The sequence below is a fragment of the Crocodylus porosus genome, unplaced genomic scaffold, assembly GCF_001723895.1.
Source record: "Crocodylus porosus isolate Cpor-Errol unplaced genomic scaffold, CroPor_comp1, whole genome shotgun sequence".
Taxonomy (NCBI): Eukaryota; Metazoa; Chordata; order Crocodylia; family Crocodylidae; genus Crocodylus; species Crocodylus porosus.
Window position 1 is genome coordinate 84996378 of NW_017728886.1, and position 27389 is coordinate 85023766.

General features: G+C 42.4%; 1 protein-coding gene across 3 annotated transcripts in view; it reads right to left on the reverse strand.

Annotated features, from left to right (window-relative positions):
• The window catches only part of PDE1C (phosphodiesterase 1C), a 479499-nt gene that overhangs the window by 372768 nt on the left and 79342 nt on the right, over nucleotides 1–27389 (reverse strand). The window lies entirely within an intron of this gene.

A 27389-nucleotide genomic window follows, 5' to 3' on the forward strand; every position in this document is an offset into this window, starting at 1 on the left:
TTAATCTGGGAAGCTAGTCCCAGTTCCATCTCTGCCTTGGCCTTCCTGACTGCCCCCCTACATCCCCAAGCAACTGCAGTATAGTCATCCCTGATGATGGTCCCTCCTTTCCATCCCCCACCCACTCTCCCAGCCCTGTCAATAGCTGCCCCACCTGAACCCAGCTCTCAGTTCTTTAAAAAAAAAAAAAATTCAAATCACTGTCCCCCAAATCAACCAAATCCAAATATGAAGTGAATACCCGCCACTTTCCACAGGCCTACTAGCTATGTGCATAAATTTAAAACAACTGGGCTCTTAATAAAGAAAATTAAGATAAAATAGGAAGCCAGTTTACTAACACTTTATCTGCCCTGTTTACAGTATATCATCCTGCCTAACCAAAAACTAGGATTTATAGTTACATTGATATGAGTTATGTGAAAATTATATACTTTCTGTGATTCTAGCCCATACTGTCCCTGCCCCTATGTTAAAATCTAAAAAATAGAATCAAAGGTTACAGGAAATAGTATGATGTTTATCTTACAACTTTTCAAAAAAGGGGGAGTTTCCCATCAAAGGGAAGAGATTTGGGCACCTGTACTGAAGTCATAACAGTGTCCAAAAGAAAAGTTATCTTACTAATCGGTAAAAATTATCTATATACCCCAGACCTAACTATAAGACAGCAAAGAATACTTCTGCAGAAGAAGAAAAGTAGTATGGAGTAAAGTCATCCTAATTTTAATTTGTTTTGTTTTTCCCCTCAGTCTTCTTGGCAAGCTTCAGGTAATCTGCTTGAAGGGGAAATTTTCTTTTCCTGGTATGTTAACCCGGTAGCATAATTGCCAGGAAAAAATACAGAATATCCAATAGTGGACGCCCAGAAAATTATAGAGCTGAAAGCTGTACTTAACTCCCTTTGCTAAATCCAAGTAAGATGCTTTGAATTATAGTGTTTCAATTACATTTGGTTAGTCATTATTTTATAAAATCAGATCACAGATGATCTCTATTCCACCAGTTTTGTACACACCGGCTTCTGCTGATTACCCCTGTTTTACATTGGCTTGAGAGCAAAATATGGTTCTTTCTTCATATATTAGTGGATTTCTTAATAATGTGCCTTAATAATGTCACATTGCTTAATTTCCCATGTTGCATTAATAAAAGTGTGCCAATTTGTGTCACAACCTGCATAATCCCCTTGGAGTCCATGGAATTCATGGAAAAGAAATGTGGAATTAATCTACCCAAATGACACCAGGGCAGATTTATATTATTCTTTTATACTATTTGCTAAAAAGTTTTAAAGCATTAGTTTTGAGTATTCTGCCTTATCACCAAATCTTGGTTCTTCTGTTCTTTCCACTAAAGGACAATGATATATTTATTTGATTGAAAATTGCACTATTCTTTTGTGTTTTGTTGTGCTTTTGAAGTATGGAGAAATTGTAACTTTTTAATGAAAAAAGTGTTTGTGACTCAGTTTCCCTGACTCACTTTTACACTGTGGAGGTTAAATTTATCTCCTGGGACAGGAGAACAAGACATTGGCCACATAGACCATAGCACATTGATTGTGAATGGTAAGAATGAACTATCAAGAACTGTAAACATGAATGGAGTTACAATGGAAAACCAACAACTAAATCTTAACTTTTAATGAGTTTCACCCAAAGGGAGGCAGAAAAGCCCCACCCACTTATACCTATGATGGCTCTGGGGGACAGCATAGCCCAGTACCTCCCGCCACTCCAGCTTTCCCCGCAGGGAGCCTGCCCCAAGCCCACCCTCCTCCCTCCCCACCCCGGCCCCGAGCCAACCCTCCTTTCCTCCCCCTCCCCCTTCACCCCCCACTTCAGTGGTAGATCAGATGTGGCTCCCAGGGTGAGTAACTAGCCACCTCTATCCTAGACATTAATTACTGGAGGCTGCAAGTGAAAGAGGAACAATGGAAAAAAGCCTTGTCATATGCTGTTCACTCTCCCTTTCAGCATTCACTATCTGCCATTGTGAGACACAGGATACTGGACAAGATGGACCTATGATCCAACCCAGTAAATGACAGTTCTTAAGTCCCTATGTTGTAAAAAGACATCCTCCATCACTCTACCCATCCCATCTGCTGGGTGTATGGGTCTCAAAGGTCTATAATGCTAATAGAGTTTAAATTATTTTCGTCCTACTAAAACAGCCATGGTGAGAAACAGTGGTATGAAAGGCCAGGACCCCAGCTCAGCGTAGTGGAGCCCTTGGAAAAAAGGATGCCTGAGGACTATTACCAAAGGGGTACATTCCCTGAGAGACTCAGGACATTTGGAGGTATGTACCTCTCATAAGAGATGAACAGATTAAAGTGATTTAGGTTTGAATGAACCCATGTTAGGGCTACTTGAATATTTTCTATTATTCTCAATAACTGACCTGCACAGACAAAATTCCCAAAGGAATGAAATACCATCAAAAACATTGGTCACATCTGCTTCAACTGCAGGGCACTCATCTGTGACCCTGTTTTCTCTGACACATGTAGCAGCTTGTACCTATTAAAAACTAAGCCACTACCACAACCTCGCCAAAACTACCAACTGTAAAAACACAGTATTATGCACTCCCTTTTCTCCCCACAAGCAAAGGATGAGAGAGAAAAAAACCATATGTGACATTTAACTGCATCAGTGCACTACTACAAGCCATGCTGATGAGGACTGGATGAGAATCTAGATCCCATTTTTTTCATTTTTACTAAGAGTCAAAAGAACTTTTAACCATCATAATTTCAGCATTGTTGTTGTTATTCTCTGCATATCCCACATATAAAACAATGATCACACAACAATTTTACAACCTAAACATAATGACAGATAAACAGATGGGAATAGTACAAGAGGGTACCACTGAGACAAAGGCTAACATTGAGACAATCACAATTAATGGACTACGCAGCAGTCACAGCACATCTACACTAAAGCTAATGTGAGAGAGCTCTATTATGTCCTCTTTGTGCAATTTTAACTCCAAGGTATAGGTTTTCAGATGGGATCAGACATATAGAGGGACTGAGATAGTGAGAAGTACAAATGAAGTCAATGGGAGATGGCCTCCTCAACTCCCAGTTTTGAGAGAGGTGATATGATAACTCTTTATACTGACCAAAGCATTTTACAGACTGAGGCATAGGTTTTTGTGCACATATTTGAATGCCTGTTGCTAAATAACTGGGTTCATTGGCTAATATACCACACTGCTGTGAGCTTTGACACACCAATAGCAAAACAAAACCTTGGTTGCAAAACACATTATGTCATAATAGACACTGCATGAAAAGGAGAACAGTCCCAAGGTATAGCTGTTCCCTTAGACAAGTGGATTTGGTGTTCACCCACTGCTCCAGAAAATGCCCTGAAAAATTCCCTTTACCTTATTGCAGTGGTTTTAGTGAAAAAGAGCTGAGTCAGTTTTTCACCAGCCCCATGAGATGGCCCTGCCCACTATGGGGCAGGAGGCCCAGGCGAGGGAGATTCCTTGCCCTCCATCGAAGCTGACCTCATGAAGGAACACCTCGACAGGCTGGATACCTTCAAGTCAGCCGGCCCTGATGGGTTACACCCAAGGGTACTCAGGGAGTTGGCAAGCATCATAGCTCAGCCCCTGACACAGATCTTTGAGAGCTCTTGGCACTCTGGGGAAGTGCCCAATGATTGGAAGAGGGCCAGTGCTGTGCCTATCTTCAAGAAAGGGAAGAAAGTAGATACAGCAAACTACAGGCCCATCAGCCTGACCTCTATCCTGGGGAAGGTCTTGGAAAAGATTATCAAGGAGGCCGTCCATAACAGACTAGCTGAAGGCAATACTGTGAGGGATACCCAGCATGGGTTTGTTGTGGGTAGGTCTTGCTTGACCAATCTCATTTCCTTTTATGACCAGGTGACTTATCATCTGGACAAGGGGGAAGAGATTGACATCATATACCTCGACTTTAAAAATGCCTTCGATCTGGTATCCCACGATCACCTCTTGACTAAACTGGCTAACTGTGGCCTTGACATCACCATGATCCGCTGGCTGGGGAACTGGCTCCGTGGTAGAAGCCAGAGGGTGGTGGTCACCGGGAGCCAATCATCTTGGTGGACTGTGACCAGTGGGGTCCCACAAGGCTCTGTCCTAGGGCCTATACTGTTTAACATCTTCATCAATGATGTGGACTTCGGTTCAGAAACAGATGGCCAAGTTCGCTGATAACACCAAACTCTAGGGTAAAGCATCCACACCTGAGGATAAGAGGGTGATCCAGGCAGATCTTGACAGACTCATGAATTGGGCAGATGAGAACCTGATGGTGTTCAACACTGAAAAATGCAAGGTTCTCCACCTTGGGAGGAAAAACCTGCACCATGCTTATAGGCTCGGCAGTGCTACAATGGTTAGCACTACAAATGAAAGGGACTTGGGGGTCATGGTTGACCACAAGACGAACATAAGCCTTCAGTGTGATGCTGCAGCTAGTAATGCGAGCAAAACACTGGCTTGCATCCATAGATGCTTCTCAAGCCGATCCCAGGATGTCATTCTCCCGCTGTACTCGGCCTTGGTGAGGCCGCAGCTGGAGTACTGAGTCCAGTTTTGGGCTCCGCAATTCAAAAAGGATGTGGAGAAGCTTGAGAGGGTGCAGAGGAGAGCCACGCACATGACTGGAGGTCAGGAAAACAGACCTTATGATGAGAGGCTGAGAGCGATGGAGCTATTCAGCCTGGAAAAGCACAGGCTCAGGCGTGACCTGGTGGCCACCAATAAGTTTATCAGGAGTACTCATCAGGATCTGGGGGAATGACTGTTCATCAGAGCCCCCCAAGGGATGACAAGATCAAACAGTCACAAACTCCACTGTGAATAGTTCAGGCTGGACATAAGAAAGAACTTCCTCACTGTCCAAGCCCCCAGGTTTGGAACAGACTGCCGCCAGAGGTGGTTCAAGCACCCACTTTGAACACCTTCAAAACACATTTGGATGCTTATCCTGTTGGGATCTTATGATCCCTGCTGACTTCCTGCCCCTGTGGGGGGGGTTGGGGGGGCTGGACTCAATGATCCTCTGGGGTCCCTTCCAGCCCAGCTATCTATGAAATCTATGAAAGTCGGCAATGGGGATTCTAGAACAAACACAGAGGTAGGGATTCTCTTTGTGTGATTGCAAACACCCCGAATACTTACATAAAACTAAGTAGTTTTAGCATGCTAGTTTTTTCTGTCCTAACAGATAAAACACTGACTATAGAACATAGACACCCTATGTATCTGCCTATCACTTTTATCTGAGCCTTGCCATAATTTAAACAAAGAAAATTAAGTGAGTTACTCATTTTTGAAGAGTACAGGTGAAAGATTTCCACTAGCAGGACTCCAGTTGTGAGAAAGCTAAATGTAAGGAATTGGGTTGAGTCCAATCTTGACTCTCTTCAGGTCTAGAAAGAGATTTACAACTCTGACAAGTCCTTATGCCTAGTACCAATACCCTTAGCCCTCCAAAATGGTAGACAGAAAGGTTATAAAGCAAATCAAGCAGCAAACAAAAAGCTTGTGAAGAGACAAACAAAACTGAAGATGAAAAGGATGAAGCTATCAAAATGCTGCCCTATAATGGCACCATCAAGGCTTCCCCAAACTGTCATGCTATGGTTGGATAACATGGCTAGGAAATGTAACACCTGTGTGAATGACAGCAGTCAAGATAAGGGTTTAAAGGCTGAATCCTCCTCACACTGCTTACATGAAATACTTTCTTATCAATCAAGTTCATTATAAACCCAAGCATAGCAAATATGATTTGGCCCTAGGTTTGTAATGACCTGTTATTTTGTGCTCTCAAATACGGGTATTAGATGAAACTTTTCAAAACGACAGTATCATAAAGATATCCTTTTAAATTTGACCTACATGTCTACCCTGCATATTGACTAAAAATAGCCCTTAATGAAAACATGATAACACAATAACATCCAAAAAGTCTTTGTAAAATAAGGAGAGCTCATCACATAGCCATATTATAGCTCTCAATTGCTGTCTCCCTACTACTGTAGATGAATACTCTCAAGCTTGCAAAACAGCTGCATCATTTACTGTTCATTAGGAGGAAGAAATGACATGGTAGGTAGGTGGGTGGCAGTTCGCCCGTTACTACTGCAGTTGTCTTTCTGAATATTTAATCCAGAACTATGCATTTTGCAGATAGAATAAGAGCAATTTATCAAAATCAAAATGATTCACTGCTGATTTATTTTCCCCACTTGGGCCTCTTTTTAAAAAAATGTTTTACAAATGTAATAAAACATCTAGTTTTCTGTCATATTGTTATATGGACATATTAATAATAACTATAGAAAGCTCTTCAATTAGCATTGCTCATTAGACCATTCACTGTTTCAAGAATCCAAACAGCAATGGCTAAACCCTTTGCTGTGGAAATTGAAAGTATGTGGAACATTCTTGGCTTTAAATTGCCTGAAGTTACCCAGTTCTCCCAAATGGTTTGTTGAGGGTTGTAAATCTTTTGAGTAACTCAGGACCAAAAGTTCAAATGAACTTGGACCAAGTTGCAGTAAAGCTGGGCCAATATTTGGCAAACTTCTTTTCTCTTCCCGGATCCTAGGAAGGATTGCTGGGTTGGTTTGTTTTCTGTTGGGTTTTTGTTTTGTTTTGTTTTGGTTTGTGGGGACGGTAGGAGGGGTTGTGTATTTCAAATGCAGGTAAAGCTGAATGTTTGCCTAAGAGTCACTGCAATTCAGTAAGTCAGAAAATGTTTGTTTGCACATGCTTTTTTTTCCTACACAAATGTAAGGTATTTTTCTCTCAAAAACTAGAAACTGGAAACCAGAACAATTTTAATCTTCTGAAAAGATAACTTTTGCCCTCAAAGTAAAGTTTCACCATGCTGGTAGAGCAAAACTGAGAGCTATGCTCCTCATTTTGTGACTTCAGGTGATTTTCTTTAGATATTGATTCAGGCTATTGAACCCCTTGCACTTGACTCAGTTATCATAGCAAGCCAGGGCTTCTTCCATGGTTAATGCTAAACATCAAAAGGATAGATCAGCTCTGCAGCAAACTCATACTGGTAGCTGAGTGCAATTTTATAATATTGCCATTATAATATAGTAATTCTGTAACAATATAGCAGTGCATAGCAGCAGGTACCATATGAGCACTATTATTTATAAAGCAGAATGCCTGTGCTGATCTGAGATCCTGTTCTATCAATACCAGACAACTGAGCTTGAAGCTGGATGTTTTAAACCATCCCCCACTGCTCTAGCGCTACATTTTCTCTGGAAAGTGATGAAGTCCAATTGTTTTTTGGCTTCAGTGCTGATAGCAGAATGACTTCCAAGAACTGAAACAAGAAAGAGTTCAAGAATTTAATTCTATATAAAAAATGCAATCCATTATATAAGATCTGACAAGGACTTAATTCTTTCTCTCGCAGTACTGTTTGCTCATTCTTTCTTTGCTATCTGTAATGATATTAATGACAAATGCTGTGTAGGATTTTGAAAGGATTACCTAAAGCACAACAATGACTATATGCTATGCCCAAGGCTTAGAAAAGCCAATTTGGGCAAGTGAAGAGTGAGAGCATTAATGTGCACTCAATCCAGTGTTCATACCATTCAGCCAACCTAACATTAGCAGGACAGCCAGTTAGGACAACAACCAATTAGTAGGACAGCCATGTAGAAGACCAGAAAATTTGACATTGCATCCTGGAGGTAATAATTGGGCAGCTTTGTGTGATGGAAAAGACAAACCCAAATCACTGGATGGCTCTGATGATGGGAAGTTCCAGTGCAATATGGAGCTGGGCTTAAAGATTTTAAATAGGGAAAATATAGCTCAGAAAGATGGTGCTACTGGCCTTTCCATTTCAGCTGCTCACCTCTTATATGTACAAAGAAATGGAAGAAGAGAGTATAGGAGGGATCTTGCATATAGTATTTGCTACTATTATATTTTATACATTAAACCATAGGTGTCAAATTCATCTGAAGAGTAGTACAGAGTTGGTCCACAGACTGGATGAATGTCACGGGGCCAGCCCCACAGGCCAGTTATGCCCTCAATCTCCTATCACCATGCTAGATCAACTGTACACAGCTCCTCTGGCTGCTCTGGGATCCAGCAGGAAGAGGCCCGGCATCCCCAGTGCTTGGCTGCAGCTGTCAGAACAAGTCAGGGTGCTGGGTTTCTCACTGTGCTGCTGAGGTTTCAGTGCCATGGCTCTTGCTGGCTTGGCTGCCAAACACACGAATGAGAACTGCACCACTGGAGTTCCAGCAACACCACTGGAAAGAAGTCCAGCATCCCAGCGGATTAGCTGTCACCACAGGAACAAGCTGAGGTGCTACTGGGGCTCCAGCACCATGAGTCCTGCTCAGTTAGGGAAGGTCCCCCATCACGGCTGTGGGCCGGACAACCCACCTCTGTAGGTTGTATCCAGCCTGCAGGGCATATGTTTGACACCCCTGTATTAAATAATTCAACGATATACAATAACAACAAATAATGCATTCACGATCCCGTCTTTTCTCTCTTCTGTCATTGCCTTTTTATATATCTAAAAGGGATGTGCTTAATTATTCCTCACTTCATTGGGGTGTACTAGAAGGGAAGGAAGACAGAAAAAGTAATGAATTAAGCCAGATTTAAGTCAGGTATAAACTCTTTAAATGTGGCCACTAGTTTAACTAAACTGATATTTAAACCACTGTGAAGGGATCTTTCAGAATCTCTGACCCTGATTTGGATCTCATGTACATGGTATTGAGCTGACATACATGGAGGGCACATTTACACTTGAACTATAATGCACAGTAGACTAATTTACTGTGTTTTAAAGTGTAACATAAAAAACTGTGACATTAGTAATGCTTAATGTGCAATAGGTTATTTTACTGCTTATTAGCATAAAAAGCATGCAGATGCACTACTATACATTAGCACAGCTTATGTGCATTAATTTAGTACTTTAGGGCCTTTTACACATGATCCAGAGGTGGAGGGATGCTTTAATTAAAGTGCCGCTGCACCTAAAAATGGCAGCGGGGACACTTGAGCTAAAGCTCTTTCAACAAGTTTTAGTTGAAGCACCCCCACCACCATTTTTAAGTGTGGGGATGCTGATATATGAGATGCAGGAGGTTGCTGGAGCAAAGTAATTGCCATGCTCCAGAAGACTGCTCAATTAATCAAGTCTGTTCCAACACGCTGTAATTACAGTGTGTTGGGGCAGCCTCCACACTCATGTACAGGCACCCTCACATTGGAAGTACTAAATTTAATGCATATAAGAAAAGGTGCATTAATGCATGTGTAAACATGCCTGGGTTTTTTTTATTTACCCTAGGACTGAGCAACAGAAGAACAAAATTAGACCTCTGTATGCCTGCCCCATGATTTCCACTGTAATGACAGAAGATAAACACAATGTGTGTGCTTGTTTTATCAGCTATTTGTCTACACTTTCTCTTATTCAGTAGTCAGATAAATACTAAAATTAGGCATTGCAAACAAGACTGGTTTATCACAGTTATCAGTTCTCTGTCATTGGGTACTCTTGTCTACTGCTCCTTTAGGGCAGTGGCAGAACAGTTTATAATTATCCCCTGCTGCATACGTAAACCAAGACCATATTCACTCATCAACTAATCTCAAGCCTATGATAAGTGGAAGAGAATTTGGGAATGACCTTTCGTGTCAGAATCACTGGCTTCTATTCAGTGAGTTGAAGGGGCAGTTCCACTGGTTCAGTTAACAGAGAATCATTAAGCAGGTTTATACAAATAGTGCACTGCTATGGAAACCATATTGACAACATAAGAAGTTGATTATTTAAATATTAAAGGTTTATAAGGTGCTCTGAAACTATGTGACTTAGAAAAGATACAAATTGTTTTAACAGTCACAGATCACCTGTAAAAACATAGGGCTAAGTCCTATTTCATTTTACATGCTTAAATGGCATATACACAGCCATATAATCATAGTTACAGTTTGGTATGCAGCCTTTCATGCAGACCTGGTAGAAGTAAAAAAAAAAAAAAAAAGGAGGAGGACCCTCTTATGTTTTCATCCAATATTCTAGTGGTTTGGGCATTTAGCCAGAGAGCAGACCTGGGTTCTAGGATGCTCTCACCCAGAGGAGGTTTGAACTTTTATCTCCTGCTTTTTAATGGTTCTCCTGCAACTTGTATTTAATTTTGGTGGCGTAAAATGGATAAACGTTATTGGGAAAGTTTCTGCCCCACTGAGAGCAGGAGTCCAAGATAAAACCCTGGTCTCTTCCCTCCCAGAATAGCACCCAGCTCAGAGACTCTTCAGCTTGTTGCTTTTCTCTTGGTTCCACATATCTCCCCTTCTGCTGCCCACCAGGTCAGCTTCAAGAGAAAGGCTAGAGGAGTGTTTTGATTTGGAGGAGATTTGGGCTGATTCGGTGGCCAAATCTCCAAATGTGAATCAAATCGGAAGACCCATTAAAAGCTCTGAATCGAATCAGAAGCCTCTGAATCGATTCAGAAAAGATTTGATGCCGATTCAAAGATTTGGAGGTTTGGCAGCAGTCCTTGACCATGCTGTACACAGCTGCCTCCATTTGGTAAGTCTGTTGTGGTGGGTGGAAGGGTGAGGGAAGGGGGACCGGAGGCAGATCAACACCCCCACAGCAAGAGAGGGATTGGGGCGGGGGCTGGGGCTGAGGTAAGCTGCCTAGCCAGGGTTGGGGGGGCACGGCACTCGGGGAGGGGAGCCCCTGTCACTGCACACCACTGCACACCACCAGTCTGGGAAGGCACTGGAGCAGGCATGTGCCCCTGGATCTGTGTGGGGTGGGCTGTGCTCTGGGAGGTTAGCCCCAGCTGCCCCCACTGGGCTGTGCTCCATGGGGCAGGTAGAGCCAGGACTACATGCCAGGCAACTAGTCCCAGCCACAGCCCAGAGCACAGCCCTGGCTCTGCCCGCCCTATAGAGCACAGTGGAGTGGGGTCTGTGGTAGGGCTGCAGCCACCCTAAAATTCCCCATAGCCCCTGCCAGGGTGCATGAGCCCACCCCCATGCACTGCCACTGCTCACCCAGCCAGGTTGAAGCCACATCTTGTCCAGGAGGTGCAGGGAGGATGAGCAAGCAGCAGGAGGGCATAGCTCCCACTCCCAGCACCTGCCGCCACCCATCCGGAGTGCAGCCTGGCCCAGCCTACCATGAGCAGATCTGGGGCCACACACCTGCTCCCATGCCCTCCTGGACTGCACACAATGGCAGGAGTCCCGCTCCCTGAGTCCCACGCCCCCCACCCCAGCTGGGCAGTTTGTCCCAGCCCCAATCCCTCCCTCACTGTGGTGGCATTGCCCCCCCATACCCCTTCCATCTCCTCTCTGCCCACCACAATGCACTTACTAGCTGGAGGAAGCTGTGTCTGTTTAGTCTATGGCCAACTCGCCGAATTGGCACCAAATCTTCAGATCCGAATTGGCCAAATCGAATTGGGACAGTGATTCAAATCACCAAATCGAATCACTGTACCTCTGAATTGGCCAAATCCAAATCTGAACTGAATACTTACCACTTCACACAGGCCTACTGTTCAATGCCTACCCTGTAGCCTGATAGTTAGTGTACTTTTCTGGGAAGGAGGAAATGTAGGTCCAAATCACCTCTAGATGTGGGGAGGGGGCAGAGCTAAAACTAGAGTGCCTTCGCCACTTGGCTATAGAACTAAAAGGCAGAAATATCTTCCTCCATCCATAATTTCAGGATTTACCTGAGTGCAGCTGCTGAATCACAAGTTGAACATAAGTGTGGAAAATTGCATTTAATGTGCAGATCCCCAGAATATTAAAAAGGTGCTGCAGAAGCAGTGGCCCCCACTGCAGGGGTGGCTGCACACCCTGTTCCCAGCCTGTCCCTTTAGGTCCTGAAGGGCAGATCAGGCCACAGAAGCAGCAGGTGGGGACTTCTTTTAATTCCCCAAATCAGGTAAGAATTTTTCCGTCCCCTGCTTTGAGCACCCCTCTCTTCCTATCTGTGTTTGCAGCACATCACCTCCTCTCACATCCTCCTTGCCATCTGAAAATCTGTGAACATTTCAGTGTAGCTTCCATACTGCCTTTTCATATTTCAGGTTGTATTCTTTAGGTCTGGCCCTATCATATTTTTTCAGGGTCCTGATTGGCTAAGGTATTCCAATGTGTTCAGAGGGTCAACCAAAATCATTATAACTTATCTACCAATGTAAAAGAAGCCCAAAGACACTAATAAGGGAAGCAAGCCTGCACGCTGTCAAAAATTCATAACAGGTCACTAGTCCTCTCCTCTCAAAACAGTAGACATACATACATTAGGGTGTTGTAAGGAGGGTTTCCTGAAAAACCAGCTACACAGAGTTGCGCTCCATGGAAATGTTTCATAAACACCAATGGTAGAGTTCCACATTTTTTTTTACAAAACTGTATCAAAACATTATGATGGTTTTCATTATTATTTTAATTGCAATTGTGGGGAAAAAATTAAATGGGTCCGTTCCAAGCCCTTAAAATGAAAATGACTACAAAATGTTTCACAAATTTAGCTATTTTGTTTATTTTTCAACAGCTCTATTTTTTATCTAGTTTTGCTATGAAAATATAACTTTGCATGCTTTTAAATGTATGCTTGGGTTGGCATAGTTATTTTATAGTTTCTGTAATTCTAGATATATCTATCAGCAAGAATTTTAAATGAATGAATTTGAGTTCTTCCAGGAGTAAAAGGGCCAGCATTTGATCCACCACTTTATATAGAAGGTAAACTAGTGATATATGTCTCTCACAGAGCCTCCCGCATCTTTCTCTTCACAATAAAAGAAAAAATAAAAGAAATAAAAATGTCACACTGCTGATTCTACCTAAACGTTTGGACCCGCTCTAATTAAAGTATCCTCCCCCCACACACACACACGCATACACATTCCCAGAGCACATATATAAATGCGCTCCATTGTGAGGTATTAGGAAAATGCACATTAGCCTGTCTGACTACGTATTAACTAAAGAGTACGGTTTTTAAGTGACACTACAGTACTCTTTACAGTAATGTAAAAGTTTACACTATTTACATTAAGTAAATAGTAATGCGCTATTTACTTAATGCGCATTAGCCTATTTTAATGCGCATTAAGTAAATAGCACAGGGTGCCTATACACAAGCACTGAGGCTGCTCCAACACACTGGAATTGTTCAGTTGCACTGTAATTGCCATACCCCAGCAGCCTCCTACATCTTATGTATCAGCAACCCTGTGCTTAAAAATGCTGACGGGGGCACTTGAACTAAAGCTCACCGAACAAGCACTTAGTTCAAGTGCCTCCACTACCATTTTTAAGAATGGGGACACTGACACAGAAGACTCAGCTGAGTTTTATTGGAGCAGCTCTTGGAGCCGCTCTAATTAAAGCACTACCCCCAGAGAACATGTAAAAATGGCTACAATTTTTTTGTGATGCTTTAATGAGAATTAATATAGGCTATTGTGCATTAAAACAATGTGTAGACATGGCCAGAAGGTATGAAAATAGTCATTTAAAGTTTAAAAAGGAAGTGCACTTATCTTCTTTGTCATCATTTTAATGTATCTGGACAGTACAAAGATGCATTTGACTATCTTCCATATTGTAAGATACAGAATTCTGAATGGAGTTCTCCTCTTAAATCAGCATTATGCAGAGTCCTCCTTAAAAATCAGATGGCACAATATAGCCCAGTATCTTTACTGAAATATTTATGAACAGAGGAATAACAAGCAGGGTTTGCACCATGGACAAATCCTGCAGCAAGTCAGGAGAATGAGGGAATAGAGAGGAGCAGGGAGATGCTGTTGACGTGCCATGGGGTTCCAACAGCTAAAGAAGGTGGGGGAAGGAAGGAGACATGGCAATCTTGCCTACACCCAGGACTCAAAAAATAGTCCCCCAGCTGCTGCTATTGCTATCACTGCCAGCCATAGCGTGGTCTGCCCTTCCTGGCTGTTGCTCCTATAGCAATAGCCTGGTGTCTGTGCACCCAGCTGCTGCTGCATGAGTAACACCACGGAGCTGCCACTGCTTCTGGGACGCAGACTCTAAGAGGGTGGGGCACAATTCTGGCTCCACTACTAAGCTGATGCCTGGGGCTAGGGCCCCATTGGCCCACCCCAAGTTACACTATTATATATGAAGTAATTTTTGAAAAACTTATACTGAACATTGGCTATGCTAGAAATGCAAAAACAAGAACGAGTAATTTATGTAATCACAATCTCATGTAACACAAATCAAAGTGAGAGATACAAGAAATGAACTCAAAGTTACTCCCAGATTGTAAGCAAAACAACTAAGTTAGCAAAAACCAAACACGCAAGTTGTGATGTTTTTCAAGAAAGGCTCAGGATAGGCCCTGATGGGGGAAAGGCTCTCTCTCTCTGGGTATTTTTTTTAAAATGGTTCCCAGCTACTCCTCCTATCCCAAATTTGAAATGTTTTATTCAGACATATTTAAATTAGATTAAAAACATTGTACTGCTATTTCATTTCCATGAGTTTCTTCTTTTCCATCTAAGTACAAGCTGTGAAGTTAGTGCCACAATCCTTAAGTGACTGAGGAACTAAGCTTGCCTTTTATTAGATTCAATTTTCAAAAATGCAATTTCTATAAAAGAAAGTTAAACAGGTGATTGTGATGGTTTTGAAAACACAGATGGGTAAATACTCCAGGGAAAAATCCCATTCTCGGATCTGCACTGCGGACATCTACTGCATTCTGACGTCAGTGGGAGTTCCAAGTGGCATTTCTGTGTAGACTGTGTATGCAATAAATATCTGCAATGCAGATCAGAAATCCGCAATGCAGATCAGACCCCATGAGTTTGTTCCTAGGGTGATGAGTAAGGTACACAACTCCTAAGGATGTACATGATGGTTGTGCAGGTCCTGGCACACCATTCTGAAAGAGAACCCTTTATAATTGCATGAAATCAATTTATACTAATAGAAACATTCAGCAGTTTGTTCTGCTATGGCAGCAAAATGAAGGAAATAGGGGGTATGACACTTAAACTCATTTCTACACCAGTTCTGGAGACCATAGCAAGGATTAGAAGAACTGACCAATACTTCTATATTTCCTACTACCATGGAAAATTAAGGTCCATTTGCTATACTGATGTCAATGAGTATTCTATGTATGAAAAGGGGGCATTTATGCAAGCTACATGTCTTCTCCCATTAGGTCGCAATAGTGAAGTTATTCAGGTTCTTCAATATGATATATTTGCCAAGTTCACAGATGACACTAAATTATGGGGGAGGGCCATCACACCGAAAGACAGGCTGGGGATATAGGCCGACCTGGACACACTCTCAAGGTGGGCTGACTAAAACCGGATGGCCTTTAATACAGAGAAGTGCAAGGTGCTGCACCTCAGTAGGAAGAACCCCAGCATACTTACAGGCTTAGCAGTGCTACGCTTGCTAGCACCATGACCGAAAGGGACTTGGGGGTCTTGGTTGACCACAGGATGAATATAAGCCACCAATGTGATGCGGTGGCGGGCAAAACTAACCAAACTCTTGCGTGTATCCACCGATGCATCTCAAGCAAAACCAGGGAAGTCACCCTCCCGCTTTACTCAGCCCTGGTGAGACCGCAGCTGGAGTATTGCATCCGGTATTGGGCCCCCCGCTTCAGGACAGCTGTGGAGAAGCTTGAGAGAGTTCAAGGAGAGCCACTCATATGATCCAAGGCCTGGAGGAAAGGCTGTACAAGGAGAGGCTGAGGGACTTGGGACTCTTCAGTCTGGAGAAGAGAAGGCTCAGGGGGGACTCGGTGGCAGCCTACAACTTCATCAGAGGGGTACATCAGGACCTGGGAGAACACTTGTTCACCAGAGCTCCCCAAGAGATAAAAAGGTCTAACACCCATAAACTCCAGGAAGGCCAATTTAGACTGGATATTACAAAAATGTTCTTTACGGTGCATTGGTCCAGGGTCTGAAACAAACTCACCCCAGAGGTAATGCAAGCACCTACTCTGGTCTCCTTCAAAAAATAGGTGGATATATTTCTTGCTGGGGTCATTTGATCCCAGTTGACTTCCCGCCTATGGCTGGGGGGCTAGACCCGATGATCTCTTGAGGTACCTTCCAGCCCCTAATATCTGTCAAATCTATGCAATCTATTAATATAGTAAAGGATGTTAATAAGTTCAACTCTCTGCAGGGGACTACGGAAATTACCATAACTGTAAACTCTGTGCCACACAAAACACCTTGGCATTACAGTGCAATGTTTCTCAGCAACCTAAAAAGGGAAGTGCACTTTTTAAGTCTGCTCTGTAACTATATTCTGATCAACATTAGTTTAGTGAAAAAAGTTACAAGCAACTGAAGTCCATAGGAATTCCAAAGCAATTTTGCAAGCCCTCCATACTTAGAGCCTTTATTCCAGCAGTGGGCATTCCTCACACAAAAACTTGAAGCATCTGGATTTAAACATCTGAATTAATATTGCACTCACCAGCATTGCTAAAGATGCAGTAAAAAACAAAACCCAAATACATGGTGCATATTTATTAAACTTCTCATCCTTGTTGAGAATATACAAATTTCAGTGCAGCAGCTTTTGGGTTTTTTTTTTTTAATCTCAGCCCATATTTTTAGCTGCCACAAATCAGAGTAGCTCCGCTGAAGTCTATTCACTTTATGCCAATTTACACCACTTGAAAATCTGGCCTACTGGCTTTATAGTAACATTTTTCTATAAATCATTTCACTAAGGTGTTGCTGGCAGTTTTCAAAATTATGTTACTGTCAGCCTTAAAATAATCCAGGAAATTAATAAAACCTCAAAAGGACATGCAGTAATAAGAATTCAATATTCTCAATTTTTCATCTTTAGACTGGGTTTGAATATTACTTTATTACAAATAACAGTGTGGGTAATTAGAGCACACTGAGTTATAATTGGTAAAAAGAGCTGGATAGCATGAAAAAAACCTTTTGGATTCAGGTTGTAGATACTGGTGACGCAGTTACATGATAGAAGTTAGCCTTGCATTTGAAAGTGCTGAAGAAAAAGAAAATGTACAGTTGCATTTATCTGTGAAATCTCAGCTGCACAAATTTAGTCTTTTAGTAAGAAGGGCAATAAGCCATGGTACCTTCCAATTTTAACACAGATATTTTTCTAGTAGCCTGCATATAAGAGACAACTCTTTATTCCTAAAGTTAAAGCTACAACTGCTCTAGCAGGTTGCTATTGTAAATTCTTATTTTCTTACATATGAGGGACAATTAAAACCAAAGTTTCCTCAAAGTAGATTATAGATGAGCTATACCCTACATAAGATCTAAATAACCTTTGCAAAGCTTGCATTCTCAGGACCGTCTTTCATACTAAAGCATGATTTCTTGAGACGAAAAAGAGGTAGCAATTTTTCTTTTCCAAAGAAAGAAGAACAGTGACAATCAAGTTTAGAACAGGACTCACATTTCAACTTACAATTTTTAGATGGAGACTAAAGTAAAGCATGGCTGTTTTAGCCATTTCAGTGTGAGAATCTAAATCAGTGGTACCCAGCCTTTTGGCTCTATTGGCCAAATAAATGGTATAGGGCCAGTCCATGGGCCAGATCCCATGTGCAGTCAACATGCACTGGTCCATCCCTACATACTCAGATGGGGCCACACATTGACATGATCCCACACACATGGCCATATTATCAAGCCTACGAGGCTCTCTACAGGTCTGGAAATTCAGCAGAAGGAATCAGCAATTAAAACTACTGCCACTCCCCTACTGCCAATTTTTTTAACCCCTGGGAGCCTCAAAGGTCAAATGACAGCTCTGCAGGCTGGATCTAACTCACAGGCTGGGGGTTGAGTACCCTAAACTGATTCAAATCCAGAATTCAAGGAGTGCATGCTAATTCCAACTGAAACTGAAATAAAAGTTTCGGTGAGCAACTGCAAACTACTGATATATACAGTGGCTTTGACATCAGTGGGAGTTGTATGCTCAGATTGATGGCATGATAGCTTTCTAAATGAGTATCCCATTATATAAAACAGCTTCTAGGAATTGCAAGAAGTTAGTTGATTATGATTATACTGACTGCAATACAGATATTACCAAGTTATGTCGGTCAGATGTATTGGTATGACTTAAATAAGCCTTGCTGTTATGCCCATTAGTAGGTCTGGTCAGGATTTTTTGGACAAAATGCTTTTCTGTCACATGTTGACTCACCAAAACCACAGTTTTTGTGAGAAAGATCTAGTAGTTTCTTCAGGAAATTCCAAGTAAAAAATGAGGTGTGTGGGGGAAAGCAAGACCCCAATGTTTCCAGCTGCCAAGTAGTTAAGGCACTGACATGGGATGAGGTAGTCCAAGTCCAAATCAATAACATGCCTGTCTCAAAGCAGGGACTTGAACCCAGATTTTCCACATCACATGTGAATTTGGCCAGATGGGGCTAGCAATGCCTGACATTTGTAATCAAAAAACTTTTAAAGGGTCTTGATTTCATCCTGACACAGAACAGGAAAATTTTTTAAATCTCAAACATTTTCAAAGGATGAGAAAACAGTTTCCCACCCACCTGTACATTCCTGTAAGTGAATGCTATAATAGTCTTAATTTTTAGGAGGAATTAAAATAACTTCCTATAGCACTTTTCATAAGTAGATCTCAAAGTGCTTTATAAAAAGAGATAAGTATATTAATCATCTCCCTCTTCCACCCCCTCCCTTGTTTTCCTCCTCTTCACAGATGGGGCAACTGAAACACAGAAAAGTGAAGCAACTTGCCAAGGTCACACAGCAAGACAGTGACAAAGCTGGGCACAGACACAAGGTCTCCCAAGATTCAATCCATGGTTCTATCCACTAAGCAACACTGCCTTGCTTGCTTGGTAAGAAAAGTACTGCTGTATTATAATGGGAGGAAAGAAAAAGGAAAACCAGTCAATCCAATCAACCCAGGTGCAAACAGATACCTTGTCATTGAAGGTGGCGAGTCAAATGGTGGCTGGACATGGTGCTGGTCACATCACTCCTTCGTCCCAATGACTACAGAAACTGGCATGACAACCAAACTAACCAATTGGTCCCTAGGCTTGCATAAGGCCTAAGGACCTTGGCTTTATCCAAGAAATAACTAGAACTACTGTTTCAATTTTAGAAGTGGGCTTATTTGAAAAACTTTGGGAAAGAGAACCTGCTACAGAACACCCATCCCAACTGAATTTATCAACACTGATCTTTTGACATGTATTATATTTATAGTGACAAAAATACTGAGCTTTAATTGTCATCAATAATGTAACAACCTCAGGAATAACAAGACTTTCATTTCAGAGGCAGGCACTTTTTCAAATGAAAAAACTACCCTCCTCCTGGACACGTGTGGGCATGTGAAGAGCTAAAAGAGCTTTGAACAATAATTACTGTAAAGCCTCTCCTCTGATCATGCCCACTCTGAGTCATAAATCTCAACCCACAAAAGAGTCAATACATATCTCTTAACATGCACAATGTACACCTAAGAAGGAGGCAAAACTGAAATAGGAGAGAAGAGAGTTGAATGATCTGGGACCATTTCCTTAATGAATAAAATTGTTTCCTTCTTGATTCATCAACATGAACATCAGCAATTAACAGAACCATGTTTATGTAGAACAGATTTAACAGAAGTAATTCAATTGCTAATAAAGTCAGAGTTGAGAGATGCCTTTTGTGATAGATTTTAAGGACATTAATGGACACTTAAAAGTATGGTGTAACGGGTCACTTTTTAATATATATTAAAACATTGAGAATGTGCCTTTCACACTCGTTATCCATATGCAGTATATTTTCAGTTAGATAACAAAAGTAAAAACAGGCTGCCACTCATCTTTCACTAGCTTTTGTATTAAAAAAAACAGTGAGCAATTAAATATATATATAAATAATCAAGGCGGCAATCCCTTATCACAATATAAGAAAAATCCTAATATAGTTGGCATTGCAAATATGCTTATGAGGCAGCAATGTAGTGCTGAATTGGTTCAATACAGACAGTACTCTGGAAACTCAAACAGCAGGCTCTTCTATATTCGTGGACATAAAACAGTCCCACATACTTTTATGCCACTTTACAAAGGAAAATTCAGAGCTGTTATCTGTAGTTTCTTTACACCCTCTAGTGGAGGATCTAGTCTTGGTAGAGACTGCGTTAATTCTGTTGTACTTATAGCTCCCCTGTGGGGTTACCAAAGTATGAGCACAACAGAATGCTAAACTATGTTGTGAATCACGAGCTACATTACAAAACATTTAAATTGCCAGTGAGAATTGCCAGAAACCAATTCTTATCATTTACACAGTTAGTTCATCTAGGTTGGCCCAACTACTGGAATTCCAATCAGCTACTGGAATTCTCCAAATAGTGTACTACACAAGGGGGAACAGGTTGCAAAATGGGTTTATGTGAATATATTAAGATATACTAAGGTTGCAGAGCAATAACAAACAAGTTCTGTACCCTGAGCAGCAGTAGCCGCTGGGCCGCTAACAGTGGTAGCTGCTATTCTTCTAAGTTCAAGTTCAGGGCTAATGCCCTGGTTGCCTGCCCCTAGTTATGCTACTGTAAGATTGTAGTAATATAACTTGCCATGCCATTTTTCCAGGTCATCAAAGATGCATACACTTAATAGCACAATAGAGTATCAACCATATATTGACCTTTTTCAAAATATTTATTTCTATGCTCATGAAATTATTTAGCTGTATTTACTAGGAGTGTGCGAAGTGGGCTGAATTTGATTCGGATTCAGCTCGATATGGGGGACAGTGATTCGATTCGCTGATTTGGATCACTATCCCGATTCAATTCAGCTGAATCAGAATCATGTCTTCAGATTCGGATTCAGAGAATCAGTGATTCAGCCATAGACACAGCTTTATATGTTTTTTCTATATACCTCGAGGTACCAGATATAGTTCATGAACACTGAGATGCTGGGGTGCATGGAGCATCCCACAGGAGTGTGGGGTGGCTCCCTGCATGCTTGGTAGTGGACACAAAAGTGAACTGGAAGTACTTCTGACCCACTTCTGGGTCTGTCGCCAAGCTCACAGGGGAGCCCTCCCAGCTTGGCGATCGACCGTGGGGGGACCCTAAGTGCCCCCCAGACCAATGAGGCACCAGTTGCCAAGCTGGGGAGTGGGGGGTCCCCCATGCACTCTGCTGCAGATGTGGAAGTGGACCAGAAGTGCTTCTGGTCCACTTCTGGGTCCACCACCAAGCACATGGGGGATGCTCCCCCCACGCTCCTGTGGGATGCTCCATCCGTCCCACCATCTCAGCATTCATAGCTGGTAGGGTTGGAAGGGACCTTAGCAGATCATCAAGTCCAACCCCCTGCCCTGGCAGGAAAGAGTACTGGGGTCAAATGACCCCAGCAAGGTGTTCATCTAGCCTCCTCTTAAAGACCACCAGGGTAGGAGCCAGCACCACTTCTCTTGGAAGTTGGTTCCAGATCCTAGCCGCCCTGACAGTGAAGTAGCACCTCCTGATGTCTAGTCTGAATCTACCCTTTGCCAGCTTGTGGCCATTATTTCTAGTCACTCCTGGTAGTGCTTGGGGGAACAGGGACTCCCCCAGTGCCTGCTGGCTAGTTTGTAAACAGCCACTAGATCCCCCCTCAGCCTTCTCTTGTGGAGGCTGAACGTGTTCAGGTCCCATAGCCTCTCTTCATAGGGCCTGCCCTGCTGCCCCCTAATCATGCAAGTGACCCTCCTCTGGACCCTCTCTATGCTGTCCACATCCCTCCTGAAGTGCAGTGCCCAAAACTGGATGCAGTACTCCAACTGCGGCCTGACCAGTGTCACATAGAGGGGGAGGATCACCTCCTTGGACCTCCTCAAGATGCATCTGTGGATGCATGACTAGGTACAGTTGGCTTCCTGACCGCATCCCCACACTGCTGGCCCATGTTCATCTTGGCATCAATGATGACTCCAAGATCCTTTTCTGCATCTGTTCTGGCAAGAAGAGATTTCCCCAGTGTGCAGGTCTGCTGCTGGTTCCTCCTCCCCAGGCGCAGCACCTTGCACTCGTCAGTGTTGAAACCCATCCTGTTCTCATCTACCCACACCTGTATTCCTCCCTTCTAGTGTTCCCACTTTTCCCCACAACTTAGTGTCATCTATGAATTTGAACAGGGTGTTTTTTACCCCCTCCTCCAAGTCATTGATGAAGATGTTGAACAGTGCAGGCCCAAGGACTGAGCCCTAAGGAACCCCACTGCCTACATCCCTCCAGGTTGAATAAGACCCATCCACCACCACTTTCTGGGTGCAGCCCTCCAGCCAGTTAGTGACCCATTTGACTGTGTAGGTGTTGAAGCCACAGTCCCCTAGTTTTTTAATGAGAATGGGGTGAGAGACAGTGTTGAAGGCCTTCCTAAAGTCCACGAAGACTATGTCCGCTGCTACCCCTGCATCTAAGGATTTTGTAACCTGGTCGTAGAAGGCCACCAAGTTGGTCTGACAGGACCTGCCTCTAACGAACCCATGCCAGTTGCACCTAAGCATAATCGCCCCTGCTGGCCCCTCGCAGACATGCACCAAGCTAATTCTCTCAAAAAGCTTACCCAGGATTGAGGTAAGACTAACTGGCCTATAGTTTCCTGGGTCCCCCTTCCTCCCTTTTTTGAAAATTGGAACCACATTGGCCCTTTTCCAGTCCTGTGGCACTACACCAGAGCACCACGAGTGTTTGTAAAGCCAAGCCAGGGGTCCTGCAATGACCTCTGATAATTCCCTCAGCACTCTGGTTCATGAGCCACCTGGTACCTTGAGGTATGTAGAAAAAACATATAAAGCTGTGTCTATGTCCAAATCATCGAATCTCTCCCAATCAATTTGGAGGATTACAATTCCATTCAGAGAGATTAAAGGGTCTCTAGTTCAATTTGGATTTGGAGTCGGCTGCTGACTTGGGCCAAATCTCTGCCGAATCAAATCAGTGACTGAAGCTTTGCACACCCGTAGTATTTTCACTCTTTCCTAAGCTTACTTCTGCTGCTTTTCATAAATGCATTGTGAAAAAGCAGAGAATTTTGATATTCAAAGGAACAAGAAGCATTTGATAAACATTCAAAGATAGCCTACTTTAGTTACTGTTTTATTGCAGGAGGAAAGGATTTCCTTGGGTGATAGCTAACTCAGTCCCAACTATGCAGTTGATCCAATAAAAGATAAGATTTTGACTGCTTTTGAATGATTTTATTGCAGTCATTTTTATTTTAGTCTGGAGTTGGACCCAAACTGTAAAAAATAAAAATAAAAAAGAAACACAAAATGATCAAAATACCCCTGTTCCCTTATTGTGCATACATGTGTTTCAAGTTCAGGGGCAAACATCAAGCAAAATCACATTGTCTAGCTTTTGCTAATTTTCAAGCTACATAGCAATCTACATTGTGCACTAGAAAACAGGGTCAAGTATCAGCTCTCTAAGTGGAATTTCATGCTGCTGTATGCTGATAGTATGTAACAAGTAGATGCAATTACAATGAAAATATAACTCATTTGACACAGGAGACTCCTTTTTTTTTCTTATACAGGAAATGTAGACGATTGCCACTTCCTGCACTCTCCCCACTGACACTGACACTTGGAGGTTTTTAAGACCCAGCTAGACAAAGCTTTGGCTGGGATGATCTAACTGGGACTGGTCCTGGTTTGAGTAGGGAGTTGGACTAGATGACTTTGAGAGGTCCCTTCCAGCCTTAATTTTCTATGATTCTATGATGAGTCATATATATTATTTGTAACAGTGACAGTCAATTAAAGGCCTGATTCTGCTCCTGTTGAACTTTAGAGGAATCCCATCATTAATACTGATGAGACTTGACCTCCTGACAGTAATTAGATATTCTCAGCTGTGACACAGCAACCAGCCTTTTAGTTAAGAAATTCTGGACTGAACAACTTTAAAAACATTTACTCTCCTAGGCTAAATGCAGACACTGGAGGGGGGAGTTGGGGAGAAGTTAGATTGTGTTCAAAATGGCCATCCAATCTAAAGTAAGTCAGGATGGGGAGGACTAGTGGGAGAGTTGGGGAACTGGCGGGGGGGGGAAGACCCAAGCAGGTTCAGGGTAGGGACTGGGGGTCCATAGGGGGATCAGGGAAGCAGGCAAGGTCCACAAGGGAAGGATCTGGGGATTGGGGGGCAAGCATTGTCTGGGGGTGCAATTGGTGGAATCACGGATGCAGGAGGCATCTGTTAGGGAGGGGAGGGCAGGTGGGATCTACAGGGGAGTAGAGGTAAAGAGTGACTGGTGGGGGGTTGCTGGGTCCAGGAGGTTCTAACAGAATTAGGGGGGTCCATGGGGTCCATGGGGGGGACCAGGGGCTACTTTTAGCCCCCCAACCACTCCCTGGTAAACTTATATCCCTCCCACCCCCCTCCTCACTGATACTTAATTGCTCAGCTCCTGACAGCCATAAATGCTGATAAAAGCAGCAGCATGTGGAACAGCATGTGGGATGGAGGAGATGGAGAGGAGGCTGGCTGGTCCATGACAGGCAGGATGAGGGTCCAGGGAGCTAAAAATAACCTGGTGCTGGACAGGGGTGTGTGAAAAGTGCAGCCCTGGGACTAGCGCTGGCAGCTAGAGTTTCCCAGCCCCAAGGCTGCACAGGTAACTGTACTAAAGTTCTATGCCTGGGTCTAACCTAGATTGAATAAGTCTGAGACTACATCGATCCAAGTCTATCTTAAACCAGGTTCTACAATATTTAGATTGGTCTGTGTGCGCAGAACTTCTGTATAGTTACAGGTTTAGATCAATTTCCGATGACTGAGTCTGAGTGTAAAGTTTGCACAAGGGTGAACTAAGTTAGATTGGGTGGCCATTTTGAATGTGATCTAATCTTCCCCTAATGCCACTGAATGTCTGCCCTGAGTCCTAGAGAGCAAGAAAAGAAATACAAAGTTCTCTTCCTAAGGCCTACCACTCGGAGTAGAATTCTACTACCCCCTGTGCACCTCAGTGAAACTGGACCAGCCTCATAAGGAGCATTTTGGGCATGTACACAGTTTGCAATCTATTACTCATACTCATCCAGTGTAGATGCATTAACATGGTGTGCATTCTTAGTAAGAATCTCACTGGCCTAGCAGGTACAGGGCCCAGCTATGTATGAGTGTGTGCTGCAATAAGTCACGGGATGAAGATGAGGATTTCCCATGTTTTAGCACCAGCAGCTGAGTGGTTAGGCCACTCACCCATAAAAGTAGAAGACCCAAGACCCAAGCCTCCCCCACCTAGAAGAGGGTTTGAAACTATTATCACAGGTTAAGTATTACCCAGAGCTTTCTCTGGCCTGCCACTTCAAGCTAAGGCACTGTGCCTGACATTTAATAGTCATTGGATAAAATGCATTGGCTAGAGTGCAATGTAGGGGGAAAGTTTCTACTTCTTTGGGAACAAAGGTCCAATCTGGAAGCCACGAGCTACTCCTTTCCAAAGCAACAAGCATCTCACTGAGCCACACAACCTCTAGCTTCTTACCTTCCTCCTGACCCAACTCCTCCCCACCCTTTTGCCTGCTCAGGCTTGATGGGGGACTGAGTAATGCCTAACAGGTTAAAACATTGGGACTATAACATTGTGGAGCTGCTTTCTTCTTCCTCCTCACCCACTAGCTATGGGTTTTGTTCAGGTATAATGTCATTATTTACATAGGTAACGGAGTAAATAGAATCACAAAATGTGCTTAAGTGTCAAAAAAGTCACTTGCGCACCCAGAAAACTGCTATTAAGGCTCACAAGAAAATTCCACCCTTGATTTCTAGTAAACAAGAGAGTAGTCAACTGCTCATCAGTCTCTAGATACACTGGCGAAATGAGCCAAAACAAATAGTAAAATGAGGTGATATCAGTTTGACAACACAAAGAAAAACCTAAATTAATCCAGACCCATTTGACAATGGTGCAGTTGTCTCCCGATAAAAGTTGAGGCCCTTGCAGAATTGGATTAAATTTGCAAAATTAATTCCAGCTTCATTATTACTGAACAGATAAGATTATAAAAGCAACATACTTCAGTAAAAGTGCAATAGTATTGTTAAAAACACTAATGCTAAATATTTGAAAACTACATTACCTGTATTAAAGCTCCCATTATTCCCACTCTATGACATCACTGTTATTTGTATAGAATAGACATATATCCTCTCATCACTTGGTTTTCATTGTATCAGTATATTCATCCTGACAGAGAGATACGCCCTAGCAATTATCATCTCATAGAAGTGTAGTATTTAAGTCAATGGAAAGCAAATAAATATAATAAAACCATTCTCTCAATGTCTGCTGTTTTCCTGAGTACAGTAGGGCAATATTTAAAGTTTCCTGTTCATCTATTAAAATTTCATGGCTGAAATCCTGTCCATCTGTCATGGACTTCAAATCGAGCTATTGTTTAATATTATAAACTTGTTTAGAGCAACCACAATTCACATTCCTGGGCACATTTAACACTAAACCTCATCTTCCAGTTAACAGAAAAATGTATGAATAAACCCAACACTCCTGGGATAGTTATATTATTATCAGGTCATACAAAATCATCAACATCTTGAACAGAATACAAAATTATATGTTTGTCTTCTTTAGATAATAAGAAAAATGTATTATCTTATTTTCATTATCATGCTAGTAAAACACCAAGATAGAGCTCATAATTGCATAAAGTGCACTCCTCCGTAGAGACAGATGCAATTTACTTCATGTGAACTGTTTGGTGTATTTAATTATATAGTAGTCCAAACACGATCACAAGGCAATACAACTTCCTATAGAGAAAGATGAATACAAAGGTACTTCTGATATTTATTCAACCCTTCACACTATACAAGCAGGTGTGTGTATCGAATTATCTTTTCCTATTCATCACTCCCCTAATTATTCTATTTATGATCCCACCTGTACCAAAAGCACAATTCAAGTCAAATGATCTTGGTTATTGCAGTTTAAGAACTGTTAATAATCACAACAGTGATTATGGGTGGTGTGGAGGTGGGGAGAAGGAGGTAAAGTGTTTGACAATTAACTTTAAGTAATCCAGAAAACAAATTATACCAGCTTTGTTTAAAAACATGATGGAGTTATAGTAATATAAAGGTCTAGGTTTTGAAGCATTCAGCATGATGCTTCACTACATCATTGCAGCACCAGAAAAATCCATCAATAGTTAAGTGACATGAAGGAAAAGTAAGAAACATTTTGAGATATGAGAAAAGGCATGCAAGATGCTTGATATCAGAACCTGGGCAAAGGTCTTTAATAAGCA